This window comes from Lissotriton helveticus, chromosome 11 (genome assembly GCF_964261635.1).
Source record: "Lissotriton helveticus chromosome 11, aLisHel1.1, whole genome shotgun sequence".
Classification (NCBI taxonomy): Eukaryota; Metazoa; Chordata; class Amphibia; order Caudata; family Salamandridae; genus Lissotriton; species Lissotriton helveticus.
In genome coordinates this window covers 1,078,665,265-1,078,691,091 of record NC_136072.1, presented here as the reverse complement: position 1 = coordinate 1,078,691,091, position 25,827 = coordinate 1,078,665,265, and the positions used below count along the sequence as shown (strand labels likewise).

The following is a 25,827-nucleotide window of genomic DNA, read 5'->3' as shown; positions in this document are numbered from 1 at the left end:
TAGAATTAACGTCATCTTACACTGTATAATGTTACAGGATGATGCTTTATTTTGCAGTCCATTCAGCTTTTTCTGAAAAAACTATTTTATATCCCAATTTCTGCGGTGCAACAAAAAAATACTTTTCAGTTGTAATTTAACTAAACAGTGTATGCCTATGTTTAGATGCCTTGATTCCAGAGTGCTTCCTACAGGATTGGCAAGGAAATGTAATCAATCAAACCATTGTTTTTTTCATTTGAACTATTGCCTCTTTGTATCTTTCTCTTTTTCATCCTTTGCTGTTTATTTGTTGTGCTTGTCTGTTTGCATAGAGCAAAACCAAAGGGGATGATGGGCGGAGTGTTGAACAATGCAAGCACTCATCCCCAGTCAACTGATCTGGGTTTAATCCATCATCATTCTTTAGCTCACTCCCCCACCCCAGTTTAGACATGGCCATATGCAAATCAGTGTGAGCCGGGCTGATGACTGCTAATTAGCCAGAAACCGGTCCCAGGATGCCTGTGTCCGGTCCAGGGAAGACATGGCTTGGCAGGTCAGGCTGGACTGCAGCCCTCAGGAGGCAAAATGCAAGCTGGGGCAAAACCCTGAATCCTGTCTTCCCCCTCTTCTGTTACCCGCTCCGGTAGGACGAAGTATTAGACATTACATGACAGAGTGGCAAAAAATAACACAAGAGAATTGGGTGCTGAATATTATTCGCGATGGATACTTGCTCAGGTTTATCAGCCGTCCACCGTCAATACCTCTGAAACAATCCAAGTTCCAATTGCGCCAAATACAACTGGAAGCGGACATTATCTTACAGAAACAGGCGGTGGAAACTGTTCCTCCCTTACAACGAGGCAGGGGGCTATTCTCCAGATTCTGTCTTGTCAAAAAGAAAGACAAGAATGAGGTCAACCTAAGGACGCCCAACAAGTGGATTCAGAGAGAGATTCAGAATGCTAGCATTACACCAAATCTACCCTCAGTTACAATGAGGAGATGGTTATGCGCAATAGACCTTCAAGATGCATACTTCCATATTCCCATCATAGAGAAGCATTACAAATTCTTGAGGTTCACAGTGGGGAACAACCACTACCAATACTGTGTGCTCCCATTCGGCCTGAAGTCAGCACCCAAGACTTTCTCCAAACACATGGCGGTGGTGCCCGCGTATCTGAGGATGCACAAAGTGTTTGTCTACCCCTATCTAGATGATTGGCTAATCAAGCCATCCACGGCTCAGGAAGCTAAGCTGCATTTCAATTGGACTTCCGATGTTCTCCTTCGGCTGGGTCTTCATATCAACCAGGCGAAATCCATTTAGGTTCCCATACAATGCCTGCAGTATCTGAAAGAAACAGGTTAGTGTTAGATTCCTTACTTTAGAATATACCCAATCATTAGTCTGGATCCGGAAAGTTTTGCGTAGCAGTACCCCTGCACGTCTGTAGGCGTCGTCTGTGGCTCCGCGTCCGTCGCGGCGTCATGATCGCCGAGATGGCGTCGTCGGAGCACTTAGACGCCGCCCTCGCGCGCTGATGTCAGTTCTTCTTTTTTCCGCGCCAGCAAGCGCAGATCCGGGAAGAGCAGTACTCTTACTCATTTTTTAACTAACATTTTGATCTATTTTGGATAACTTCTCGAGTCGATCCTTGACTCGCGGTGCCGGTAGGGATGCCCGGGTTCAAACCCTGCGACGATTGTCACCGCTTGATGTCGGTGACCGACCCCCACCGTCGGTGCCTTTACTGTCTCTGGGCCGACCACGATGACAAGTCGTGCCCCGACTGCCGGGCCTTGACCTCGAAGGCTAGGCGGGAGCGGTCCCGTAAGCGTCTCGAGCTCCAGCAGTCAGCCCCGCGCCGCTCGAGGTCCCGGTCCAGGAGGAGGTCGAGGGACCGGTCGCAGGGCCGCAGTCATCGCCGCTCGATGATTCAACGCCACTCGTCGGGCTCCAAGTCCTCCGGTTAGTCGAGGCACTCCAAAAAGAAGTCAAAGACGCGTCATCGCTCTTCCGACTCTCCCCGACGCTCGCGCTACGCAGCCAGGGGTTCGGGCGACACCGCCCACGCGGCTCAGCCAGAGCCGCAAGCGCTGCATCCAGCTCCATACCCGCCGGTCCCTGGGTTGCATGCTACGCCGGAGGAGATTAGTGCTGTCCTCACGGCCATGAGGTAGCGCTTCCCTCCGTCGGAACCCACTGAGGCGCCTTTGGGCCCCGCGGGTCTGTCTGGGAGCCCTAGCGGGCCGGCGCCATCGACGACTCCGGTCCCGATGCCGCAGGGCTCCTCAGGATCTAGGCCTGGATCCGTGACGACGCCAATTGACCTTACGACCCCTCCGCTGGCGCCGTCACCAAGGGTGTTGGCCCCGACGCCGTCCCCTGACTACGTCGTCCCCAGGTCCAGCCCCGGTCTGGATCCGGCGTCGGACCGGTGCCGTCTTCGACACTGATCGTTGAGCCCTTCACCGACGACCCGGCTCCATCATTTTTTCCTGACTATCAGGAGATGGATGACGAGGGGAACTGGGAGGGGTCTGCGGACCCTCTTGCACTGCAGTGCCAGTTGAGCCAAGACTGGGCAGACGAGCTGTGGGAGGCCAGTGGTATGGACACTTCGCCCGACACTGGATTTGTCTCCCCTCCTACCATGGCTACGGAGGAGGGGGCTGCTACAGCTTGGTGTTGACTAGGGTAGCCAAGGCCTTGGCTCTTGAGCTCCCTGCCGCGGCCGTGAGGACTAACCTCCTCACTGAGGTGCTCAAACCGCGGGCAAGCTCCACTGAGCCTCTCCTGCCATTTAACAAAGCCCTCACTGACGTTCTGATGGGCACCTGGTCCAAGCCCTCTACGGGCCTTCCCGTAGATCGGAACGTGGCTCGGCGCCACCGCCCGGCTCCGGGGGACCCCAGCTTCCTGTCCGTTCACCCCACCCCGAGAGCCTGGTGATCCAGGCCTCTACCTCCCAGACCACATTCTCGACCGCTCCTCCGGATCGGAAATCCAAAAGGTACAATCAGTTTGGGAAGAAACTGTTCTCCTCCCTGAGTTTGGGGTTGCGGTCTGTCAACACCGCCTGCCTTTTGGGCCGTTAGACCCACTCTCTGTGGGATACGGTTGCTGAAGTGCTGCCGCAGTGCCCGGTGGAGGTCCAGGCAAAGCTTACCCAAGCCCTAGCGGAGGCACGGGATGCAGCATGCTATTCAATACGGTGTGGACTTGATACCACAGACTCGCTGGGTAGGGCGATTGCAACGACAGTGGCGGTTCGCCGCCACGCCTGGCTGAGGTCCGCCAACTTTTCGCGGGATGTCCAAGTCACACTTATGGACATGCCTTTTGATGGCCGTCGCCTCTTTGGCGACAAGGCGGACAGGGGCCTGAAGCGTTTCAAGGACTCCAGGGCTACGGCCAAGTCCTTGGGCCTCAGCCAACGCCCACAAACTTCCGCCTTTCACCCCTTTCGTGGCCAAGGAAGGGGCGCCCCCACACGTTCAGGTAGCCACAGGCCGCAGAACCAACCTCAACACGGACATGGTAACCGCCGTGGCGATGCTGGGGGACAACGGCAAGGTCAGTCCACATCCGCCCCCACAGCATCTGCCTCAAAGTCCTCCTGGTCCGAGCTTTCAGGCCTAATCAACGACAGTGGTGCAGGGTTCGCCATCACCTCCTCCACTGGCGTACCATCATATCGGACGGGTGGGTGCTGCAAATCGTCCGAAGGGGTTACTCCCTTCCCTTCGAGGCGACCCCTCCAGCCATGCCACCGCAGTACCACCGCATGTCGGCACTTTCAGTTTACCGTGCTCCCCTTCGACCTTACCAGCGCCCCACGGGTGTTAACGAAAGTGATGGCGGTGGTCGCTGCTCATCTGCGCAGATTAGGGGTTTCAGTCTTCCCCTATCTCTACGATTGATTGTTGATGGCAGGCTCGCCCCAGACAGTCGTCTCCCACCTCCAGACTACGGCCGACCTCCTGCATTCGCTGGGGTTCTCCATCAACGTGCCGAAGTCACACCTGTGCCCCTCTCAGAAGCTCCTTTTCATCGGAGCGGTTCTGGACTCAGCGCAGTTTCGGGTTTATCCCCCCGAACAGCGGGTCCGGGATATTCAGGCTCCGATTCCGATCTTTCAGCCTTTATTCCAGGTCTCGGTCAGGTTGACGCTGCAGCTCCATGGGCTGATGGCCTCCTGCATCCTTCTGGTGCATCACGCCAGGTGGCGGATGCGGGCTCTGCAGTGGGACCCGACGTTTCAGTGGGCACAGCATCAGGGCAACCTGTCCGACCACGTCCTGATCTCGGAGGGCACTGCGAGCCAGTTGCAGTGGTGGCTCACAGACCGCGATTGGGTCAGCGGCAGATCTCTCTCCCTTCCCCAACCGGAGCACATAGTAGTAACCGATGCGTCCTTCCTGGGATGGGGAGGCCACATGGTAGAGAGGGAGATCAGAGACCTCTGGTCTCCGGCGGAGTCCCGGCTCCACATCAACCTCCTGGAGCTGTGGGCGATTCAACTTGCACTGAAAGCATTCTTTCCCTCTGTCCGGGGAATTGTAGTGCAGGTGTTCACGGACACCACCACCGCCATGTGGTACTGCAACAAACAGGGCGGGGTGGGGTCGTGGACCCTTTGTCAGGAGGCTCTGCGCCTCTGGCAATGGCTGGAACACCAGGGCGTCACCCTGGTGGTTCAACACCTGGCAGGTTCCCTGAACGCCAGGGCGGACAAACTCAGCCGCCGCTGCATGATGGATCACGAATGGCGTCTGAACTCGGACGTGGCGCTAGGCCTCTTTCAGCAGTGAGGAGAGCCTTAGTTCGATCTATTCGCCACGGAAGAGAACGCGTAATGTCATCAGTTCTGCGTGTTGGAATTCCCATGGCCGCACTCGCTCAGAGACTCTTTTCGTCGCGAATGTAGCTGCGGTCTGTTGTACGCCTTTCCGCCTATACCACTTCTGCCCAGAGTGCTGAAGAAGATCCGGCGCGACCGGGCCAAAGTCATCCTTGTGGCTTTGGACTGGGCACGAAGATACTGGTATCCCAAGCTACTCAGCATGTCAGTCGATCCCCCGATTCGTCTACCTCTTTGGGAGGACCTTCTGTCGCAGCAGCAGGGGACAGGCCTCCACCCGAACCTGTCCAGTCTCCACCTACATGCGTGAAGATTGAGCGGCAACAGTTGAGGCCATTTGACTTGCCTTCTGAAGTCTTTGATGTAATTCTGGCAGCCAGGCGTCCCTCGACAAAATCGGTATACGCCTGCAGGTGGAACAAATTTGTGGCATGGTGCACAGCAAAGACTGTGGATCCACTCTCTGCCCCCCTATCAGAGGTTCTCCTCTTTCTTCTTTCTCTTGCCCAGCAGGGCTCTGCTCTGGGCACTATCAAAGGCTATCTCTCTGCCATTTCAGCCTTTTTGAGGCTTCCTGATCAGCCTTCCCTTTCAAGTCCCCTGTTGTGAATAGGTTCTTGAAAGGCATCACACAAATGTTTTTCCTGTTCCTTTCGTGATGCCTCAGTGGGACTTGAACCTTGTTCTAACCTATTTGATGTGCGCTCCTTTCGAGCCACTTCACAATTGCCCTCTTCGTCTTCTGACTCTTAAGACTGCATTCCTGGTTGCCATCACCTCTGCCAGGAGAGTGAGTGAGCTCCAGGCGCTATCTTCTAAACCTCCTTTCCTCTCTGTCCATCCGGACAAAGTTGTCTTGAGAACTCGTTCTTCTTTCGTGCCCAAGGTGGTTACGGCCTTTCACATCTGGCAGTCCATCACCTTGCCCACCTTCTTTCCGCCTCCGCATCCCTCGAAAGAGGAAGAGAGGCTCCACCTTCTGGACCCAAAACGTGCGCTCTCCTTTTAACTAGATCGCACACGCCAGTTCCGGGTGGAAGACTAGCTCTTTGTTAGTTACGTGGGCGCTAAGAAGGGACAGACGGTTCACAAACGGACCATCTCTCGGTGGGTCGTTTTGTGCATCAAGGTCTGTTACTCTTTGGCTAAGAAGGAGCCTCTTGTGGGGCTACGCGCCCATTCTACTCGGGCCACAGCAACTACTACTGCCCTCGGTCGGGGAGCCCCCTTGCAGGACATCTGTCAGGCAGCTACGTGGGCCTCGCTGCACACGTTTTCCAAGCACTACTGCCTGGACAGCCAAGTCCGGAGAGGTGGCTTTTTCGGCCGTCCCGTTCTCCAGGACTTTCTGGTGCGATCTTGGTTCGCAGACCCACCACCGGGGTTGGTATTGATGGGGTATCTATTCTGAGGTAATAAATCTAACACTAACCTGTATCTTTCAGATGCACAAGTTACTTACCTTCGGTAACGATATATCTGTAAGAAACAGTAGTTAGTGTTAGATTCCTTACTGCCCCACCCATCCTCCCCGTTCTGCGAACCGATATCTAGGGTTAAGATAATCTCCCTTTGAGGGCCCTAGTTTCATGGCACCAGTTTGTCTCTGGCATGTGTCTGCGTTCCTGGCGCGGAAAGCTATGTACAAGAACTGACGTCAGCGCGCGAGGGCGGCGTCTAAGTGCCCGACTATGTCATCCCTGCGATCACGACGCCGACGACTGGCGCAGACGACGCCTACCGACGCGCAGGGGTACTGCTACGCAAAACTTTCCGGATCCAGTCTGACGCCTGGGGATATTCTAAGGTAAGGAATCTAACACTAACTACTGTTTCTTACAGATATATCGTTACCGAAGGTAAGTAACTTGTGCATCTGGGAGCTTCCATTTATACTTGCATGGCAAACATGTGTCCTTCGGAGGAGGGTGCTTATCAATCCTTCTGAAGGCTTAGGCTCTCATGACAGTGTATCGCCCACCTGTGAGAAAGGTATCCTCGATCCTGGGGTTGATGGTATCCTGTATATTCCTCACTCCTAATGCACGTCTCCACATGAGATCTCTGCACGAATGCCTGTAAGATCATTGTGATCAACGAACATGAGACTGGGAAGACCGGATTAAACTGTCTCAACACACCCTCCAGTCCATCAAATGGTGGTTCTATCCCCCCAATCTCCTACGAAGGATCCCATTTCACAAGCAGATGGCTCTTCAGACCATAATCACGGATGCCTCTCTCCTGGGATGGGGAGCCCATACAGGTCACCTTCAAATCCAGGGCAAATGGTCACAAGGAATCCACTCATCACATCAATCTCCTAGAGCTGCGAGCAGTTCACATGGCGTTGAAAGCCTTTTGTCCATCACTCAGCTCCAACTTCCTGCTTGTACAGACAATGTACTACCTCAACAAGCAGGGAGACTCGAGGTCCAGACGATCTGGAAGTGGCTTCTGGTCAGAAACTTGACCATAACAGCAACTCACTTCCCAGTTGTTCAAAATGCTCAGGCCGACTCTCTAAGCAGACTCCTCCAGGAAAACCCAGAGTGGGTCTTAAACGATGAAGTGGGCCACGATATTTTTGGAAAATGGGGTACTCCGGAGGTCGACTTGATCGCCACCGCACAAAACAGCAAATGCCAAAACTTTGCATCAAGGTACTACCAACCGGGAATGCTGGTGAATGCCCTATGGATCAACTGGTCAGACAGATTGCTCTACGCCTTTCCTCCAGTTCCCTCTGATCCCGGCAGTCATCATCAAGCTGGCACAGTTGCAGACCACAATGATTCTCATATCCCTAGAGTGGACACGTCGAAGGTGGTTCACGGACCTCCTTCACCGGTCTATCCGTCCACATCTCAGGCTTCCTTGCCGATCAGATCTGCTAATGAATTTCAAAGGCCTGATGGTGCAACCCAACCTCTCCTCTTTGAATTTGGAAGCATGGCTCCTGAGATAGTACAATATGGACACTTGAACTTACCCCAAAGCTGCATGTACATCCTCAAAGAAGCTAAGCCGCCATCCACGAGGTCCGCCTATGCTCACAAATGGAAGAGATTCTGTATTTGGTGCTCATCAAACAATGAAGATTCTACCTCTTGCCAGGAAGATGTCATCCTCCCATATTTGCTTCATCTGATAGAGATTAATAGCTGCAGATTCCTCTTAATGTAGAATTATCCCCAGGTGTGAGACTGGATCCGGAAAAATGTTGCCACAGCATCCCAGCGCACCGGGGGGACGGCATCGTGCGACTCCTCGCAGGCGTCGTCCGCGCACCTGACGTCAGCGGGGTCACTTAAGTCCCACCCCGACGAGCCTACGTCAGTTTTTTCCTTTTCCGCGTGCAGCGCGTATCCGGTCTCGGCTCTGAGGCTGTTTGGGCCCCTTTGTATTTCCCTTTGTGGTATCTGTGTGGAACAGTGCAAATGCCTTCAGGCTTTAAGTCTTGCACGTCATGTGGACGCCTTATGTCGGCGACTGACCCTCACCTCATTTGCATGTGGTGTTTAGGGGAGGATCACGGCTCCCCTGATTGTGAGGCGTGCCAACAGTTGAAGCAGAAGTCGCAGCGGGAGTCCCAGATGAAACTGCTCTCGGCGCGTCTCTCCAGGGCGGCTTCTTCCCCTCGTTCAGCTTCGGCGGAAGGTTCTTGAAGCGGCCGTCGTCGTCCTCATCCCTCTCCTGCGCCACACGAGCGTCTCTCCCCGGTGGGTAAGTGTTGAAGTTTGTCTCCGAGGGCTGGTTTCCGACCTGTTGGTGGCATGTGCTCTCCGCGGGTGATGCGGCCCCGCGTCACGTCCTCCTATCCACCGTTTCCCAGTGAGGGGGTGTCGAGAGTCCAGATGGAGTCATATGCGGCGGCGTTGCAGGCCTCGCTGGCTTCTCCTCCTCCTTCCCCTCCTGGGACGTCGGCGGATCCCTTGCATTGCGTGCAGCCCTCCTCGGCGTCGCCGGCGGCTCTGGTGCCGACTGTTTCGCTCCAGGTTTGGAGGATGTGGTGCCGTTGGGGTGCGGCCATTCGGGGGTCCCTCCTTTGGACCACGGCGCCTCTGCTTCACCGCAAACTCCTGCGGGAGTCTTTGTGGTGTCGTGGGAGGGCCGGGGCTCAGGTACCATCCCCGAGCACCTCTCGCCCCTCTGGACAGACGGCGGCCTCGTCTACGGCTGAGGTGTCGCTGCTACGGCAGCTGCTGGCCCGGGCGACGCCACAGGGGTCAGGGGACCCCCCTTGTCCCGCTATGGGTCGAGGCTGGAAGGGGACCCCTCGCCCCCCTCCGAGCCCCTCTCGTCCCACCACGTAGGCGGCTGCCTCGTCGGAGGTCTCGTCGGAGGTTGTCAGCCATGGCGGCGCCGCATGGGTAGGCGGACCCCTTACGTCCCAGTCTGGGTCGAAGCTGGCGGAGGGCTTCTGGTCACTCCCCCGGTTCCTCTTGTCCTTCCACGCAGGCGGCTGCCTCTTCGGAGGTCGAGTCGGCGCGAACGGCGCCGTCCCTTGGCCGCTTCGGCTCCGGCCCCGGTTGCAATGTGACATGGAAGAGGCCCGCGGGCGTCTCCCGTGGCGCCAGATGGTGATGACGTCCTGCCTCAGGCGGCGGACTCTAAGGCGCCAGGTCGGGGACTCTTTTTCGGACGGTCCTTCTTCTCCGGAGGTTGGGTCCCTGATGGTGTCGTCCTCACCAGAGACGGGCCGCAACGTGGTGGCCTTTTCTCCGGCGTCATCGAAAGGCGGTTCCCCGCCATTTCAGAGGCCGCGGCCTTCGGCGGAGGTACACCAGGTCCTCCACTCCTCAGTTCCTCCTTCTAATTTTCAGGTCTGGCCTTTGCCTGCCCCGCTTGGCTAAGGGGACCGCTGCCTTAGTTTGCTGCTGTCGCCCACGGAGAAGCTGCTTTCTCCACCGCGGGGCCCTACGGATGCAGATGCACTGTGTCCACAGCTGTGGGTATTTAGCGCATGGGCGATCTGGCTTCTCATTTTCCTGCAGATTATCTTCTAGAGGTGCTCCACCAGGACTCTGGTGGGAGGGAGCTGTTGCTTCCCTTTGAGGGTTCGCTCCTTTCTTCCCTGATGGGGACTTGGGGGCGTCCCGCCACAGGGGATCCGGAGCCCCATCACCTTCTGCACCGGCACCTTCCGGCACCGCGTGACCCGCTGTGTCTTTCCCTCCACCCCTCTGCCTCCAGTCCTGTTTTGCGGACTGCTTTTCCGTCCCGGAAGGCCCGCTGGCTGGACTCTTGGGGGCGCAACATGTTGGCCTCGACCAGCTCCTCTCTGCGGGCCCTTAACACCTTATGTGTGTTGGCCAGGGCGCTGCTCTGTCTGGTCCCTTGACTTCCGGCTATGGTGGGCTCGCCTTCTTGTCCCTGGGCCCTCTAGGTTTCCTTTCTTCTTCTTCTCCTCTTCCTTACCTGGAATTGGCTGGAGATTCAGTTGCCTTGTAGGGGTGGGGTGGGGGATGCTTCGGCCTCCTGTGGTAAATAAATAATTAATTACCGGTACTATTTTTGAATACAGTGAATAAAACAGATAGCTCAATAAATAAGAGACAGGATTCGAGGTATCGGAGTCTGACAGGCTTTAATCAGGCATAAGGGAAGGGACAGGAACGGGATAGCCTGCATGGGAATAGACGGATGGCAGCTGCCGGGGAATGACATGGGGTAGGGTAAGGAGGGTGGTGGCGACTTTCAGTAACAGTACACAGTATATATACTAAAACAATTACATTACATTCAATACAGTAGGCGTAACTCGTAGCAGTCGCGAAAGATAAGGGCAAAATGATGTAACAAGAAGGCGTGTACAGGGCGTATACATAGACATGTGATGTAAACGTAACATGACATGTGATGTAAACGTAACAGAAGTGTCATGAATGGGGCGGAACATGGAGGGGGCTACCTGAGCAGCTGGGACCTTTAACCTAGTGGTGCGCGCAAACGGGCAATATCTGAAAGAAACAGGTTAGTATTAGATTCCTTACCTTAGAATATCCCCAGGCGTCAGTCTGGATCCGGAAACTTTTGCGTAGCAGTACCCCTGCGCGTCGGTAGGCGTCGTCTGCAGGCGTCCCCTGCGGCTCCGCGTCGTCGGCGTCGTGTGCCGTGATGACGTCGCTGGAGTATATAGACGCCGCCTCCGCGCGCTGACGTCAGTTCTTCTTTTTTCCGCGCCAGTTAGCGCAGATCCGAAGAGCAGTACTCCGGTCTTTTGACCAAGTGTTTGTTAACGTTAAATCTTTCTACGGTGCCGGTAGGATGCCTGGGTTTAAGAGTTGCGACGAGTGCGACCGCCTGATGTCGGTCACCGACCACCATCGACTCTGCCTCCGGTGTCTGGGCGCGGACCACGACGTGGAGTCCTCGTCTGAGGCGGGGGCTGCCTATTCGGTGGTCCTGCTGAGGGCTGCCAAGACCTTGGGCCTTGAGCTCCCCGTCGCTAAGGTCAAGCCAAACATTCTGACCGAAGTGTTTAAACCGCAGTCATGCCCTCAGGAGCCTCTGCTGCCGTTTAATGAGGCTCTGACGGATGTCCTTTTGGGCACCTGGTCTAGGCCCGCTTCCGGTGCACCGGTTGACCGGAACGTTGCCAGGCGTCACTGTCCGTGCTCGGACGACCCTGCCTTCCTCTCCACCCATCCCTCCCCGGAGAGTCTGGTGATCCAGGCCTCCACTTCGCAGTCCGCATTTCCATCGGCCCCGCCCGATCGGGAATCAAAGCGGTATGACCAGTTTGGTAAAAAGGTCTTTTCCTCTTTGAGCGCTGGCCTGCGGTCTTGTAACACCGCATGCCTCTTGGGCCGCTACACCCACTCCCTGTGGGATACGGTCGCGGAGTGTTTGCCGCAATGCCCGCAGGAAGTGCGGGATAAGCTCAACCAGGCCTTGGTTGAGGGCCGGGATGCGGCGAGGTACTCGATCCGGTGTGGTCTTGACACGACCGACTCGCTGGGACGGGCTATGTCCACGACTGTGGCGATTCGGCGCCATGCTTGGCTGAGATCTGCCAACTTCTCACCGGACGTCCAGAATGCCCTCATGGACATGCCATTTGATGGCAGTCGCCTGTTTGGTGACAAGGCGGACCACGCGCTGGAGCGCTTCAAGGACTCCAGGGTCACGGCCAAGTCCTTGGGTCTTTCGACCCAGCGCCAGCAGACGGGTTCGTTTCGCCCCTTTCGTGGCCAAGGAAGGGGCGGTCCCACACGAGCTGCCAGCCACGCGCCGCAGAACGCTCCCCAGCGCGGTGGCGGCCGTGGATTCCGCCGTGGTGGCGGTAGAGGGCAGCGGCGAGGTCAGGCCACACCTCCCCCCGCTGCAGCCTCCAAGTCTTCCTAGTCCGAGCTTTCGGGCTCACGTGACGCCAGTGGGTGGCAGGGTTCGCCATCACCACTCCCGCTGGCGCGCGATTACATCGGACAGGTGGGTGCTGCAGCTCGTCCGAAGGGGCTACTCCCTCCCCTTCGAGTCCACTCCTCCAGCCATGCCACCGCAGAACCACCGTGTGTCGGGGGACCACTTGACACTTCTGCAGGAGGAAGTTACGGCCCTCTTGGCCAAGGGGGCCATCGAGCGCGTTCCTGGGCCAGAAGTAGGGTGTGGTTGCTACTCCCACTACTTTCTGGTGCCCAAGAAGGACAAAGGAGGCCTCCGTCCTATCTTGGACCTACGGAACGTCAACGGCTTCCTCCGGAAGGAGAAGTTCAAGATGTTGACTTTGGCTCAGGTCTTGCTGCTCTAGACCCACAAGACTGGATGGTAGCGTTGGACTTGCAGGATGCGTATTTTCACATCCCCGTCCTGTCGGCCCACCGGCGTTACCTGCGGTTCACGGTAGGCCACGAGCACTTTCAGTTTATCGTGCTCCCATTCGGCCTTACCAGCGCCCCACGGGTGTTCACGAAAGTGATGGCGGTGGTCGCAGCTCATCTGCGCCGGTTAGGGGTTTCAGTCTTCCCCTACCTCGACGACTGGTTGTTGAAGGCGGGCTCGCCCCAGACAGTCGTCCACCACCTCCAGATGACGGCAGACCTCCTGCACGAGCTGGGGTTTTCCATCAACGTGCCGAAATCACACCTGTGTCCCTCTCAAAAGCTCCTTTTCATCGGAGCGGTTCTCGACTCGGCGCAGTTTCGGGTTTATCCTCCGGAACGGCGGGTCCGGGATATTCAGGCTCTGATTCCCATCTTTCAGCCGTTATCCCGGGTTTCGGTCAGGTTGACGCTGCGGCTTCTGGGGCTGATGGCCTCCTGCATCCTTCTGGTGCATCACGCCAGGTGGCGGATGCGGGCTCTGCAGTGGGACCTGAAGTTTCAGTGGGCCCAGCATCAGGGCAACCTGTCCGACCATGTCCTGATCTCGGAGGGCACTGCGAGACAGTTGCAGTGGTGGCTTACGGACCGCGATTGAGTCAGAGGCAGATCCCTCTCCCTTCCCCAACCGGAGCACGTAGTTGTGACGGACGCGTCCCTCCAGGGCTGGGGAGGCCACTTGGGAGAGGCGGAGATCAGAGGCATCTGGTCTCCGGCGGAGTCCCGGCTCCATATCAACATGTTGGAGCTGCGGGCGATTCGCCTAGCACTGAAGGCATTCCTCCCCTTTGTCAACGGGAGTGTAGTGCAGGTGTTCACGGACAACACCACCGCCATGTGGTACTGCAACAAACAGGGCGGTGTGGGGTCGTGGACCCTTTGCCAGGAGGCTCTGCGCCTCTGGCAATGGCTGGAACGTCAGGGCGTGACTCTGACGGTTCAACACCTGGCAGGTTCTCTGAACGCCAGGGCGGACGAACTCAGCCGTCGGTGCTCGGTGGATCACGAATGGCGTCTGAACTCGGACGTGGCGAACGGCCTCTTTCAGCAATGGGGAGAGCCTTGGTTAGATCTATTCGCCACAGAAGAGAACGCGCAATGTCATCAGTTCTGCGCGTTGGAGTTTCCAAGACGGCACTCGCTCGGCGACGCCTTTCGGCGCGAGTGGAGCTGCGGTCTGTTGTACGCCTTTCCGCCTATACCACTTCTGCCCAGAGTGCTGAAGAAGATCAGGCGTGACCGGGCCCAAGTTATCCTTGTGGCTCCGGACTGGGCTCGAAGATACTGGTATCCCGAGCTACTCAGCATGACAGTCGGTCCCTCGATCCGCCTGCCCCTTCAGGAGGACCTTCTGTCGCAGCAGCAGGGGACGGTCCTCCACCCGAACCTGTCCAGTCTCCACCTCCATGCTTGGAGATTGAGCGGCGACAGTTGAGGCCATTTGACTTGCCTCCTGAAGTCTGTGATGTAATTCTGGCAGCCAGGCGTCCCTCCACAAAGTCGGTATACGCCTGCCGGTGGAACAGATTTGTGGCATGGTGCACAGCAAAGGCTGTGGATCCCCTCTCTGCCCCTCTGTCTGAGGTTCTCCTCTTCCTTCTTTCCCTTGCCCAGCAGGGCTCTGCTCTGGGCACTATCAAGGGCTATCTTTCTGCCCTTTCCGCCTTCTTGAGGCTACCTGATCAGCCATCTTTATTCAAGTCCCCTATTGTGTTAAGATTCTTAAAGGGCATCACGCACATGTATCCACCTACTCCGTTCGTGATGCCTCAGTGGGACTTGAACCTGGTTCTGACATTCCTGATGTGCGCTCCCTTTGAGCCCCTTCATTCCTGTCCTCTCCGTCTTCTCACTTTAAAGACGGCCTTCCTGGTTGCCATCACCTCTGCCAGGAGAGTGAGTGAGCTCCAGGCTCTTTCTGTTAAACCTCCTTTCTTGTCTGTTCATCCTGACAAGGTGGTTCTTCGGACTAGACCTTCTTTCCTGCCCAAGGTAGTCTCTGCTTTTCACATTGGGCAGTCCATCACCTTGCCCTCCTTCTTCCCGCCTCCGCATCCTTCAAAGGATGAAGAGCGGCTCCATCGTCTGGACCCGAAACGTGCGCTTTCATTTTACATGGATCGCACACGCCAGTTCCGGGTGGATGACCAACTGTTTGTTGGCTACGTGGGTGAGAAGAAGGGAAGGGCGGTACAGAAACGAACCATCTCTCGGTGGGTCGTCCTGTGCATCAAAGCATGCTACTCTTTGGCTCGGAAGGAGCCTCCTGTTGGGCTGAGGGCCCATTCCACTCGGGCTACGGCGGCTTCTACTGCCCTGGGCCGGGGAGTCCCCTTGCAGGACATTTGCCAGGCGGCTACGTGGGCCTCGCTGCACACCTTTGCGAGGCACTACTGCCTGGACAGTCAAGTCCGGAGGGACGGCTTCTTTGGCCGTTCGGTCCTCCAGGACTTTCTGGTGTAGGTTGTATTGGTTCGCAGACCCACCTCCGGGGTTGGTATTGCTGGGGTATCTATTCTAAGGTAAGGAATCTAATACTAACTTGTTTCTTTCAGATGAACAAGTTACTTACCTTCGGTAACGATATATCTGTAAGAAACAGTAGTTAGTATTAGATTCCTTACCGCTCCGCCCATCCTCCCCGTTCTGCGAACTGATACCTAGGGTTAAGGACATCCCTTTCAGGGCCCTAGTTTCAAATGGCACCAGTGTTAGTTCTCACATGGCTCTGCGTGTTCTGGCGCGGAAAAGCTGTGTGCAAAGAACTGACGTCAGCGCGCGGAGGCGGCGTCTATATACTCCAGCGACGTCATCACGGCGCACGACGCCGACGACGCGGAGCCGCAGGGGACGCCTGCAGACGACGCCTACCGACGCGCAGGGGTACTGCTACGCAAAAGTTTCCGGATCCAGACTGACGCCTGGGGATATTCTAAGGTAAGGAATCTAATACTAACTACTGTTTCTTACAGATATATCGTTACCGAAGGTAAGTAACTTGTTCGACGTGTTACCAGGGAGAACTGGGGGCTATGACTTCTGCGCTAGAAGAGGAGACTACAGTCTGCAGTGTCAGAACGACTTGTACCTATATCATATCTGGTATCTGGTGTTTGGAGTACATATTGATAGAATCCAAAAGTTATCAGGGCAAAGGCTACTTGACACTAAGACTGGTGCATGCATAATTCTACATGTATTGCGTGTGCTAGGAATATTTTATGAATATTAATACAGTATTTCTCTCACATGGAGACAGAAAGGCTAGACCATGGCTGAAACTATTGATGCGATTCAGTAGCTTAGGAATGCAGAGAAGAAGGGCTGGACTGATAACTAGAAGCATAACATACTCTTGGCAGACTGGCAGGCAGAGCCAGGCCGGGCCGGGCACTGTGAGGCCGGAAGTAAGTGAAGGGTCAGGGATGCAGGTGGGGGCTGTATCGCTCCTCGGAGAGGGTTCAGAAGACAGGAGCTGAATCTGATGTCCGGGCCCTTTTGAGGCCTAGAAACGAGGACAATTCAATGAATTAACGTGCACACTGTAAAACGTGGCAACATAGGCCTAATACTCGTTGCTTTCACGAGCACTGGATACTGGCATACTAACGTTGGACACAACTGTAATTGCGTCTTTAATCGATCATAGGGGGATACATGCATATCGATCATGCATAATATGGGGAACACGTAGGCACATATAACATGGCAAAATTTACTTTTCCACATTCCCTCCTTGTGCCCTACGTTTCCATCAGGAAACATCAATATTCATGATACCATCTATCATTTCATATAGCATCATTTGCTCGTCTCGAATTGTCTTGGAACGGGATTTAGGACTAGGAATACAAGAGGTAGCACACATGCCGCAAATCGCAGGGCCACATTGTATACAGAGGCAGCAACTGAAAATGATCATTACTGCAATACCTAGGAATGACAATACTTTCCATCCCCAGGCAGATATGATACTCCAGAGCCAACCGGACCATGTCCAGGTGCCTGGATTCTGGTGTAACTGATGGGCAATTGTATGAAGTCTGGTTATAGCTGAATAAACAGACGGCGCGTTATTAGGAATGAAAATGCAGCAACTAGATCCGATGACTCTACATGCTCCTCCTCTATCGGCCAGTATGACGTCAAGAACGAGACGATTTTGGAGCACGACAAAACGCATAGCAGATTGCTCTTCGGTTAAATTACCTAGAGCGGAAGTAGTCTCATTCACTACTGCTTCAAGGGTTCTGGTTAACCTACGGATTAACTTACTATTCTGGACAGGTCCTATAAAGAAAAAGAAACCTTTATTGAAGTCTTGATACTGTTCTAGAGTAGTTTCAGTTTGATCGACAATTGGGGACTCGATCTCCCTTCTATGTCTAACGTGTACTAGATGTGTGTTTCTGTGATAATCAGATGGGGCTAGAAAAACTGGTGGCAGTAGGAAGGCAATGTAACATGTTCCATCCCAATCGAGGGGCAGACGAACATATGCGGTCTGACCACAAACAAAATAAGAATGACGTGAGGCTTTGAGAATAGATTTCCCACTGTCACTATACTCGACAGTAGTAGTACAATCACTATGTCCTACATGTGCGGAACCATTCTTTCTGACACATAATTCGCCTTTGACTGGTAGTACTGAAATAGCAGGCAAATCTGGAGTAGTATCGGACTGAACATTCAGGACCATGAAGTTCGAGGAATAATTACCTAAATCATATACTTCATTTTCTAGATCTAACCCTGTTCTATGGGAAAGACCTTGCTTGTCTGGGAAACATGTTCGATTCAGAAAGGACATATCAGTGGAGGATGACGTTAACGTGGACCATGCTCCACATGAACCATTATGTGAAAACGGATAAGGAAAAAGTGGCAGAACTCCCTTCGGTGTCTGGAAAGGGGGGAGTCGACCACACACCCAACAATTAGTGGCATTGCTGGTCTGGTGTGAATAGTGCAACATTCGAATGAATGTATTGTTACGCATAGCAAGACGATAGGATAGCTCGTGAGGAGGCAGATCACTAAATGTGTGCTCTACTGTAGCATTAGAAAACATATGTACATGTCAAATCGGAAAACATAAATGTAAAGCGTAACTTGTGCAGGTAATCATAAGACTCAAAAATAACAAAAAGAATAGAACGATAATACATCTTTTAGAGTTTTGACTAACTCTCTCACTATGTGGGTCTGTCTCATACATGTCAGGAACCTGTCTAACCGTTTCACCCGAGAGGGACTTAGACAATTAAACTGGCTGACTTATTTTACTAGACCGTAGCTTATCTTTATACTCCTGCTGCGGAGTTTTCTCTAACAGGGGAATTTTGAATTCAGAGTCTGTTTTTAGGCAGTCCTTAGGAATAAGGCAGTCCTTAATAAATGTCTTTTGTCGTAATCCATGGAACTTCTTGATATGACTGGTGTGGACCCATCCCTTCCGGCCCTCTAGCTTGACCGCGGTCCTTGTTGTCAACAACACCATTCGAGGCTCTTTCCAACGGGGCTCCAGCGGACTTGAACGGTCAAAATTTCGCACCAGGACATATTCTCCTGGAACGACTTCATGCGGTTTCACCTCAGTGTTGTCTGGAAATGCAGCGGCAACCTGTGAACGACAAGAGTGTAGGGCAGACATCAAGGAAGCTAGGTAATCTGTCAGCATATTACTGGAAACATCTGTAATGCTACGGGGTCTAGGTGTACCCCACATGTTTGGAGGGCGGCCGAATACGACCTCATACGGGGACAGACCTGATCTGGAATGTGCAACCATTCTCATGTAAAACAGAGCAACTGGCAGAGCTACTAGCCAATCTACACCTTTTTCTTTACACACTTTAGCAATGCGGATTTTCAAAGTCTGGTTATGTCTCTCTACGAGACCGGCTGCTTCAGGATGGCGCACACAATGGAACTTCCACTGGTACCCTAACAGAAGGGAAACATGATTCATGAGCTCGGATGAGAATGGCTGGCCGTTATCTGAATACACGACCCTAGGCAATCCATAGCGGGGAAAGTACTCACGAACCAACTGCCTGGCAGTGGTCGCAGCTGTGTAATCTGGAACTGGATATGCTTCTGTCCACCTGGACAAAGCGCATACAACTACGAGGACATACTTGAAACCTCGACATCGCTCCATCTGAATATAATCCATCTGGAGGACTTCAAAAGGGTGGTCAGGAGGTTGGAATCCCCCCTTGTTCCACCGGAACACTTTTACCTGGATTGAACTGACAACATATTATACAGGTACGGACTTTCTGTTTGGCTGCAGCTCGTAAATGCTTGTTGAACCAAAGGTTCTGAATACTGTCTAACATAGCTTTTTCTCCTAGATGTGCTGGACTATGTGCGGTATTAATAATGACTTGAACCATAGAGTCGGGGAGAAACCATGTGGCTTTTCCCTTCGTCAACCATCCTTGATCTGTCTGGACCCCTCCTTGTTCGGACCATTTCTTGATTTCTTCGGGAGTAGCATGTAACTGTATGTCTATGACATCTTGTGTAGGGTCCTTAACAGTCATACAAGTATTCCGATCTGGAGTGAGTGTTTGTGTCGTGTTAACTGGAATGTCTGGAGTCTGAGCTGTAAGCTTGGCTGTTCGATCTGCTAGATCGTTACCTTGGGAAATGATGTCAGTGACTTTCGTATGTGCCTTGCACTTCATGATAGCAATAGCTGTCGGTAAATGTATTGCATCTAACAGAGCTTGAATGAGAAGACCATGCTGGATCTTGGTTCCATGAGAAGTCATGAAACCTCGTTCTTGCCAGAGCACTCCAAAGTCGTGTACGACTCCGAATGCATAACGTGAATCTGTGTATATGTTTACTTTCAGGTTCTTGGCACGTATGCAGGCTTGAGTCAGAGCGACTAGCTCTGCTGCTTGAGCAGACAGCGTGTCAATACGATGTGTTTCTATAACTTCGGTTTCAGTAGTCACTGCATACGCGGCTACTAGTTCTCCTGTACTTGTTCTCATACATGAACCATCCACATAAAGTGTCAGGTCTGGATTAGGTAATGCAATATCTGTCAAATCTTGTCTTGGCTTTGTCATAGTGTTAACAACTTCCACACAGTCATGTGTGGCAGGATTTGAAGTAACTGACGGTAACAGTGTAGCAGGATTTAGAATGTTGCAGCGTCTGATTTCTATGTGTGGCTGGAACAGTGTCAGTTCATAACCTGTTAAACGTGCAATTGTCAAGTGCTGAGTCTGGGTTCTGTTTAAAAGAACTTCCACGGAGTGTGGAACTTGTACTGTCAGGGAGTGTCCTAATACTATGGAATCACTTTGTCTGATCGCTAGAGCTGTGGCTGCAACTGACTTGAGGCACGCAGGCAGAGCCTGGGCCACTGGATCTAATGTGCTCGAAAAATAAGCACAGGGCTTGTATTGTCCTGCTTGGTCTTGTGTGAGAACAGATAAGGCAGTACCATCACGTTCTGTGACAAAAAGTGTAAAAGGCTTACTGTAGTTTGGTGTTGCTTGAACAGGTGCTTGGCATAAGGCTTTCTGTAACTCGTTAAAAACAAGTGTATGTTCCTGGGTCCAAGGGAGGACAGTCGATACGGCTGCCTCCTGTGTCGTTAACTGTATAAGTGGCTTGGCTAGAAATGCATACTGAGGAATCCATTGTCTGCAGTAAGAAGTGAGGCCGATAAAAGCTCGTACCTCCTTCTGTGTCTTGGGCTGTGGAAGACGTGCTATTAACTGGATACGGTCAGGTGTCAACTGCCTACCCCACTTGGACAGTAAGTGTCCCAAGTATACCACTTGCTGGACACAGAATTGTAATTTGGAAGGGGACACCTTGTGCCCCATCTCGGCCAGAAAATACAGAACTGTAAGTGACGCTCGCTCGCAGTCACGTTCAGAACGGGCTGTGATCAGTAGATCATCGACATACTGGAGCAGGGCAGTGTCAGTGGGCATGTGAATATTGTCTAGTTGTCTCTTAAGTGCTTGACTGTAAATACTAGGGCTTTCTGTAAAACCTTGAGGAGCTCGTGTGAATTTATAGCTTCTTCCATTTAAACAGAAACCGAAAAGGTACTGGCTGTCTGGATGAATGGGGACACTGAAGAATGCGTTCTTGAGATCGATAACTGTGAAGAACGTGGCTTCAGAATCAATGGCTGTCAATAGGGATGAAATATCTGGGACTACTGGGTACTGAGGTATGATACATTTATTAAGTTCCCGAAGATCAATTACTAATCGATATACTGGAGGTGCATTTGGATCAGTACGTTTCAGTACTGGAATGATAGGAGAATTACATACATTGGAGTCAGTTTCTACAACCACTCCTTGAGCAATAAGCTCGTCAATAATTTTGGATAAGGCTGCTACAGCCTCAGTTGGCAATTTGTACTGTCTGATTCGTGGTAAAACAACACCTTGCTTTAGAGTCACACGATGGGGTGTGATATGCATACAACCTACATCAGTTGGACCTTGCGCCCATAAATGCTGTGGTACATTCAATAACCTTGGATCAAAATCTCGTAATACATAATGACCTTTGAAGTCTCTCAGAAACAGGCGGACCCCTTCTGGGGAACAACAAATTACTGCTCCTAATTCTTTTAATGTCTTAATGCCTAACAAATTTTCTGGACAAGATTTCGTGAGTAACAAATCAGTAGTTCGGGACAATGGACCGACTTCTAGAGTAACTGGTTTCGATATCTCATTAACAATCGACTTTCCTGAAAATCCAAGGGAAACATTTCTAGAGCCTGAGAGCGGAGCCCCTGGAACCTCGTCATGACTGATAGTAGTCCTACTTGCCCCTGTATCAATCAGAAACTTTCTGTCTTTCCCTAATACTTGACTGTGTACATAGGGACCCTCTTGATCTACAGGTATCTCGATGAGAGGCAAGCCTACCTCCCTCTCTAGGCTGTTTCATGAATACGGCTGATAATCTGGATATTCTGACTGGGCATACTGGTACATCTGTTGTGTAACATGCTGTGTTGCAGCGATAGGCTGCGGTGCTGTAACTATCTGTTGTGCATTCTGTGGTGGCTGGGAAGTCTGCGAAACTTGTTCTTGTCTAGGCGGACGTGGTCTTTCTTTAGTTTTACCAGTAGCTATATTGTGTTTCAGAACTGCACACTCGTTTATAAAATGACCTGGCTGTTTACAGTAATTGCAGTTCCCTTTAACGGGAGCTGCAAGATGACTGGCTTGATTCGGACCCCTCTTCTGACTGCCTTGTGGAACAGACTGTGCAACTAATACTTTCATTTTCGTGTCTTTCATACGTCTCCTTTCGTGTTCCTGCTCTTCCCTGATTCTGTTCTGGTGATACTGGAGCATTTGTAACATCTGTGACGGAGTATTAGCTTGCCAGGTACTTTCGACTTTCAATACTCGATTTTTAACTTGTGGACTTGAATTCTCGACTAGTTTGGTAACAAAAAGATGAGGGTACGATTCACTACTTGTTTTCAGACCACTGTTAATAATAAAACATTTTTCGAATCTAGAATAAAAATCACTAGTGTCTTCATCTTGTTTCTGTTTACAAGCTGAAATGGCATCCCAATCTTCCTTTTTCGTGGCTAGTAATCTTGGCAAAACTTGTATCAATAACTCGGGCAAATCTTTAGCTTTCTCCCCAAGACCGGTACCTGGTACTCGTAAGTTATCTTCAGCTTCTAGAGCTGTCCAATCTATCTTTTTCTCTCCCACCTCCCATTCCTTTTCCTTTAGTTTTTATATACACCCGCGGGCAACAGGACCTTTAACATTTTAATGATATCAGGATACGTGTATTCTCCCATACGGAGCATGTCTTTTAATTCACGGTGGAACCCTGCTGGATCTTTATCGTGACAGGGAATTAACTTTTTCATCTCTAAGAGTTCCATTTTCGTGATGGGGGTGTAAACAAATACTCGTTCTAGGTCACCACCCGTTCCTCTAACTGGGTGTACTTCTCGCAACGGATTCTGTCTATCTATGTAAAATGACTTACTTTCTGGGGGTGAGACGTGAACAAAATGCGGATTCAGAAACGTTCGATATTTGTGGCGCTGTTCTAGAATGACACTAATTAAATCAGTACCTAGACCTCTCCATCTGTACTGGAGTAACTCGTTCAAAACATCATGTAGCGGACCTGGATCAGAATGCTGTCCCTCATACAGTGTAATGAGGTGCTGGATCATATACATACCCACCAGTCGCTGTTCGGCTGGGGGCAGTTTCAGAAACATTTGTGCCACTATTTCGTCTGGAAAAGTGGTAGAATCAGTAGTCCACCGGACTGCTGATCGGGCTAGTTCTTGTTCATGCATTGTACTGAGCTCACTATAGCCTATTCGTGATTTCAGAATGTGATCGGTAGCTTGGAATACTTGCTCAAGGGAACCCTGTTCTGGTGCTGGAGAAGGGAAAACTTTCTTGTGACCTAGGCATGAATGTCGGTCGGAAAGTCTAGTTCTACCTACATACGCTATTCTGGAGGGATTCTCGTCATCTACCTCTTCATTATCAGAGTTGTCTTCTTTCTCGGTTACTTGTGTTGCTTCTCGTTTCTCGTGTAACTTTATTATTTCCCTACGAATTTTCTTGTACATACTCTCTATACAGTTCTGTGTCTTGTGTCTTCCCTCGGCTATATGGTCACTCCACCTGGTCAGGACTTTCATTTCTTCTGGATCTTTTCCTGGATAATCTTGTTCTCTTATTAAACAGTTAATTAAAAACTTTAAAACCATGAGCTGAGTCTCGACTTTTCTCTGAACCATGGCTTCGCGAATACTTTCTGGATACACTCCTGTACGGATAAAACGATATATTCTGTCTAGATGTTCCTTCATATCGGGCAGGGTGTCCAAATAGTCGGTCACCCGTCTTAAACGTAATGAATATAGGACCATGGTATCATCGCCTGGAACTGGATCTTAACGACATTCGGTAAGTGCTCGCTTGATATCTGTGAAGGTATGAACTTTTGGCGTACGCTGTAACGCTAGTTCATGTAGCGTCATACGTCTGTGTTGAGGCGGGGTACCAGGAGGACTTCCCCCCACGGCTCCTAAACTGGAATCGTCGGTGGGTACTGTACGTGCTGGCAGAGTGACTGATGTAGCGGGCACATGTACTGTGGGCTGGGCCGGGGGTGCTGTAACAGATGCTGTAACGGGTGCGGTAACGTGGACTGTACCCACGGCCCTGGTGGCTGGAGGAACAGGAATTACATTATTTACAGGAGCAGGCGGAACAGGATTTGCATATTCTGGGACTGTATCGTCCAAATAGGACGAGAGAAAAATATCAGCTGCGGTCGGTTTGTGACGTAGCTTAATCGGGACCAATGGTGGCGGAAAATTACATGGTGCTTCCGGCATTGCTTTTGGCAAGCCCTCGGCAAGAAGAGGATACATACCCTTAATAAGGGCATTTCTCGGTCTGTCTGACTGTTCTGCTTTAACTCGTTCACCTACTTCGATTAATTCCCTTTCTTGGGCTCTTTCTGAGGATTCCCTACTTAATTCTGTTTTTCTGATTTCTTTTTCGGTTCTTTTATGAGATTCTTTGCGCCATAACTCGATGGCATCTTTCTGGGACTGTCTGGCTTTCTTTTTCCATAATGCTTCTTCTACTCGCATGATGCACTCGGCATCCCATGTACCTGACATGGGCCATCTATATTTCTCTTCTAACTCCTTGGTATAATCCACCCATAAGTCTAGATATAATATGGCACTTAAGCCATGCTTATGATACATAAAATGACCTGGACTGTCCCTGGGCGGGACAGGAACTGCTTCCTCTAGTAACCCTTTTCGGGTCTTTAACTGACGTAACTTGGAGAATAGAGGCATTGTCTAGGCTGGAATTCGAACACAATACAATACATGATAAACACAAAAATGACTGGAAAAACAAATCATTCATACCACGACATTGAAAACACATTAAATAACATTTAGAATGACAGTTCGGACAGAATATTACCTGTTATACTGAGAATCAGAACACATGAATTTCTCGAGAACGGAACTTACTAGAATGACTAGATGTACTGCTAAAACAGTACGAAACATACCGGTCCCATAAAGAGACACGTCAGGACCCGCGTCCACCTAGGTGAACACTTCGGATTGGATCTGCGTACCCAAACCCACGGACCAGAAACAAATTAATTGACCCTGTCTAGATACTACCCCAGCAACGGTACTCACCGGGCAGCAAGAACGGAAGGCCTCAGGCTAGACTGGACTGGACTGCTACGACGTCGGACTACGAACTTTGGACTTCAGTTACAGGTGGGCCTCCGGATACCTCGGACCTTGGACTCTCGGCTTGGGCTCTGGTCGGGACTCGCCGCGTTCCTCACCGCCTCGTCTGGATGCTGGACCGCAACCTCCGTCTCCTCCGTGGGCCTGAGGGATACTTGAAGCAGAAATATCTGCACGTGCACGGTATGGTTCCGTCACGGCTGCAGAGGGTCAGGAGGCCTGCGTGGCTTCGCCGGCGCGTGGGGAAAGGGCAAGTCCCTGTTCGGGTGCCATTATGTGGTAAATAAATAATTAATTACCGGTACTATTTTTGAATACAGTGAATAAAACAGATAGCTCAATAAATAAGAGACAGGATTCGAGGTATCGGAGTCTGACAGGCTTTAATCAGGCATAAGGGAAGGGACAGGAACGGGATAGCCTGCATGGGAATAGACGGATGGCAGCTGCCGGGGAATGACATGGGGTAGGGTAAGGAGGGTGGTGGCGACTTTCAGTAACAGTACACAGTATATATACTAAAACAATTACATTACATTCAATACAGTAGGCGTAGCAGTAGGCGTAACTCGTAGCAGTCGCGAAAGATAAGGGCAAAATGATGTAACAAGAAGGCGTGTACAGGGCGTATACATAGACATGTGATGTAAACGTAACATGACATGTGATGTAAACGTAACAGAAGTGTCATGAATGGGGCGGAACATGGAGGGGGCTACCTGAGCAGCTGGGACCTTTAACCTAGTGGTGCGCGCAAACGGGCAATGACGTGTTACCAGGGAGAACTGGGGGCTATGACTTCTGCGCTAGAAGAGGAGACTACAGTCTGCAGTGTCAGAACGACTTGTAC

The 25,827-nt window shown here is 51.8% G+C and overlaps 1 protein-coding gene across 4 annotated transcripts in view; it reads left to right on the top strand.

Annotated features, from left to right (window-relative positions):
• CIT (citron rho-interacting serine/threonine kinase) overlaps window positions 1-25,827 on the top strand; it is a 1,315,032-nt gene that overhangs the window by 467,767 nt on the left and 821,438 nt on the right. The window lies entirely within an intron of this gene.